This window comes from Rousettus aegyptiacus, unplaced genomic scaffold (assembly GCF_014176215.1).
Source record: "Rousettus aegyptiacus isolate mRouAeg1 unplaced genomic scaffold, mRouAeg1.p scaffold_m13_p_2, whole genome shotgun sequence".
NCBI classification, from domain to species: domain Eukaryota; kingdom Metazoa; phylum Chordata; class Mammalia; order Chiroptera; family Pteropodidae; genus Rousettus; species Rousettus aegyptiacus.
Window position 1 is genome coordinate 135,910,579 of NW_023416295.1, and position 4,341 is coordinate 135,914,919.

Sequence of the window (4,341 nt, forward strand, 5' to 3'; positions counted from 1 at the left end):
TCTGTCACCTTGCATATCAGTACTAGAAACACTTCTGGAATACCCTATTCTTTGATACACTGCTCTATTCAAAAACTCCAATACTGCCCTTGCACACAGCAATTATTGCCAACCTGGGCCCTGGGTGAATCACAGGTGAGTCTCCCAGGCCATGGCAGAGAAATTGGCTGAGTAGGAAGGATCCACATCCTTGCCCACTTCAACCAGAACACATTCACTTTGAGCTATTAATATACTGAGTCCCTGTTTAGTAGATTGGCACTTTCACTATTATCTGTTTAACATATTGACAAAATGCCACTTGAAAGAGCATTCTACAACTTTAAAAATGTTTCCAAACCACTGACATACATACAGAATAAAGAGCAGATAATTATATATTATGTTCAAGGCCCTGTGGTCTGATCTTATCCTACCAATAGAGGTGGCTACACGGTGACAGTTAAGTTCAGCTCCAGGTCGAATTGCTTGTACTCGAATCCAGCGGCCACTCTTTACCAGCACTGTGACCTTCATTTAACTTCTAACTCGTCCTTTCTGAGACTTTAAAATACTGATAGGCACCTAACTAATAGGCTCGTTGTAAGGATTAAATAAAATGATATAAGTGAAGTACGTAGAACAGTGCAGACACAAAGTCAAGGATCAGTGGTATTCCTCAGGATTTTCTTTCAAGCCTTGGATCCTATTAATCTCTCATGTGAACTCTGTTGGAAATGAACAACCCTATTACCATTCCACAGATACTCCCCAGGCTTTACGTACACCTTGCCTTTCCCAGGCCCATATCGCCAAGTTAGAAATGCAACCATTTGTGGAGGCTGCTGCTTTACAAGCAAAAATGAGAAGGAAGGAGAAAGGATATCAAGGAAATACCCACTAAAGCACCTTATAAGTACAATCTTATCTTTGAATGTCCTGCTCTCCTCTAGTCACTGTTAACTGAACTGCAATACAGAGAAATTAGTGCTTTGCTGTAACAATGGGGTGGGGAGAAAATAAAACTGGAAGATGCTCATTTACTGACAGAATCTCAATTGCTTAAGAGGCCCTGAGCATATATTAACAGACACCACTCCAGAGCGAAGTACTTATGGAGTCATTCTGGTCTAGAAAAAAATAATTTAGATTTTAAAGTGAATGCTCCTTTTGGCCTGCTTAAATACTGAATATGCCCTGGCCCCTTTCAAAGAACAGGAGTCAAGTTTCATCTTCTGAGCCAACTTTCTTCCTCTTGCTTCATTCTACTCGGTGTTGGTTTTCTTAACAAGGTAATGTGTTTTTAGTATTTTTATATACTTCCCAGAACACTTTGAGAAAAAAAGGTACCTTGTGAGCATAAAATAACATATTCTAACAAAGACATTCTGCTTGTAATTACCCATGCCACTTTCTTTATCTTTTTGCAAGAGTATCCTGAATTTTGATCACCAGGAGAAGCATAATGAAGCACATGACACTTGGGAATTTACTCATCTCTTGAATTACATTAAGTATATTTGGGACTGGGCAAATTTAATTTTGTCAAGTCATAATTACCACATTTAACACATTTCTGTTTCAATATGCTGATCGATTTTATGAAAGTCTCATTCCTACTTGCCACACCAGCTTTCTTATTAGATTTACAATTTTTGCACCATTTGTGGTTAATCAGATCGTTAAAACCCTAGCTTTAATATATTTTTCTAGTTTTCCATTCTTCAGTAACCATAGACATGCCCCATTATGTGTCTGCCAACTCCAAAATTCAATGCTTAGAGGAAAACGAAAGATCTTTTGCTTTGGCTCCTAGAACTGTAACAAGAGCATATGAATTTTCTACAACTACACATCTGGCTTTTTGTCTTTGTTGTCCAGGACAAATCAATTCCAGGAGACTACCCATTGCCTTGAAATCTTTGGCTAAAAACAGAACACCAACTGGGTGGAAGTCTGCCTAGCCCATTCAGTATTCTGGCAAAGGATCAGTGTGGGACTTATCACTGCATTTGTCTTTAAATCTTTCTTAGTGACTTCACAGAACTGAAGGAGAAAAAAAAGGTTATAGAGTTTATTGATCAATGTGCCAGATTGTGCTACTTGCTGGGAATTCAAAAATGCAAATGTCTTTTTCTGCAAGGAATTCACCGTCTACTGAGGGAGACACATCGTAAACAGATCAACTTGCTATCCTTGGTTACTAACTGAGGCAAAACAAAGGAGGAAATATTTACTAAATGGTCAGACATCTTATCAGAAGGAGTTAGAGCACCTCCAAGAGCCATAGGAAAAGCCTCCGGACACACTATATTTGATTCCATGCACCAGGTAGAGAAAAATCAACATTCATAACTTACCGGCTTATCTGAGCCATGCCTAGAGATAATTCCAAGCCTATTTATGAGTACAGAGTCTGATATGCCCCACCCTAGCAAAACAAAGTGAACCATTCATAAGAAATGCTCCTTGTCACCAAGAGGTTATATTCTAAAAGAAAGCATTGAGTTCCATTTTGTGAAATACAGCATGCATGCTACTAACGCAGGAGACATGTCACAGCTGGTATAACAGGCCACAGCTCAGGAGGCCTTGAAACATGTCTTAAACTTTCCTAGAGGCATTTCATATGCTTTTTAAAAAGTTTTTTAATGAATAAATAAAATTTTCCCTTCATTTTCATGAACACTTTCCATTTAATTGTGGTCTCTTCATACATGGAGTTAGAGGTAAAGTCAGTCAAGGGTATTTAAATTTCAACTGAGAACTTGTCTTCTCTGAATTCTTTAAACTGCCTGATGATGATAGTAAGAGCATATTTATGGATGAGCATCAATACTGGATAATCCCAAGAGAAGAAAGAACTCCTCAGGGAGGGTCCCAAACCCACTCACAGCTCTTATTGCTCACTTTGCATTGGCCTCTGTAGCTTTGCTTAAATATGTGTAAAATTTTATGTAGTTTGACAGTCCCCTGAGGGCTCTCATGTGTGTTGTTTATTCCTCTCTGTATGTGATAGAACATTCACTCACAATTTTCTTCCTGGACAGCTTTAGAGGGTTGGAGAGACTGTAAATATTTAGTTCTTAAAGTCAAAACTATCCACATTTACTCAAAAAAGCTTTGTTTGGAAAAGTGCAAAACATCTGTTCAAAAGATCTAGCCAGTTTCTAACCTAACACAAACTGTAAAGGAAAACACAATATGATATCACCTATAAGGGAATAAGATGTGGCCTGTATGGAGTGGTACGTGGTCTGGAACCCAGATGTATGAGTTAGAATGTTTGGGACTATAAAAATTAGAAAACTCAATTCAAAATGGCTTAATCAGATGGGTACACTTATTTTCTCCAATGTAAGAAGTTTAGAGGTAGGGATATTCCAGGATTAGTTAATTCAGCAGCTTAATGACATCCACAATGACTCAAGTTCTTTCTGCCATCCTCAATGGGCTTTTTCCCTCAATCGTATGTCTTCATGATTGCAAGCTGGCTGCAGCTGCTCCAAGCTTCGTATCCCACCAATCAATCTCAAGGAGGGAGAACAGGGTGCATTTCTTTCTTAGCCTTTTTTTCAGAGCAAAGTACACATTTCCAGATGTCATCGTGGAGAATTATCTTTTTGTCTTATTGATGAGAATTCTGTCACATGACCATTCTTAAAGCAATTAATAGCAAAATAATGGAGTTACCAGTCTTCACTTAGACTAATGACTAACTTCCTGAGGTTGGGGCAGTGCTTGAAGTTCTTGTCTGCCCAATGCATGAACAAAATTGGAGGGAAGTGGAAATGATGGTTGAGTAAATGCACAAGTGTCTAGCTCACCAGAGAAAAGGAGTACTTTGACTTTGCTTCTGATCCAGTCTTTCTAATGACTTTCCCTGGTCAGGAAAGAAGGCAATCTAAGGAACTGGTTAAGAAATGGCTCTGCGCCCATTATGCATACAGGCAGATCCTAAATCTGACCTTTACTGGCTGCATCACTTTAAGAAGTTATTTAACATTTCTGTGACTAGTCTATGGCCATGCTACCCTGAATAAGTCCGATCCCATCTGATCTCGGAAGCTAAGGAGAGTTAGGCCTGGTTAGTACTTGGATGGAAGACCACCTAGGAAGACCAGGTGCTCTAGGCATAGAAAATAAAAAAATAAAGGATTGTAAGCTGACGAGATCCTTGCAATTTGTGAGGTCAACCAAGAGTTGCTTTTCCTAAAAAATAAAAAATAAATAAATAATAAAACACATTTCTGTAACTAAATTTCTTCACAGGTACAACGTCAGAAAAAAAAACAGTACCTATTCCATAAGGTAGCCATGTAGATTAAATACTATTTATAAAATGCTTACTCAATCATCTAG

At 38.4% G+C, this 4,341-nt stretch overlaps 1 pseudogene; it reads left to right on the forward strand.

Moving 5' to 3' along the window:
• Window positions 1-3,996: 3,996 nt before the first annotated feature.
• Window positions 3,997-4,115, forward strand: LOC118614612 (annotated as a pseudogene).
• Window positions 4,116-4,341: the final 226 nt, after the last annotated feature.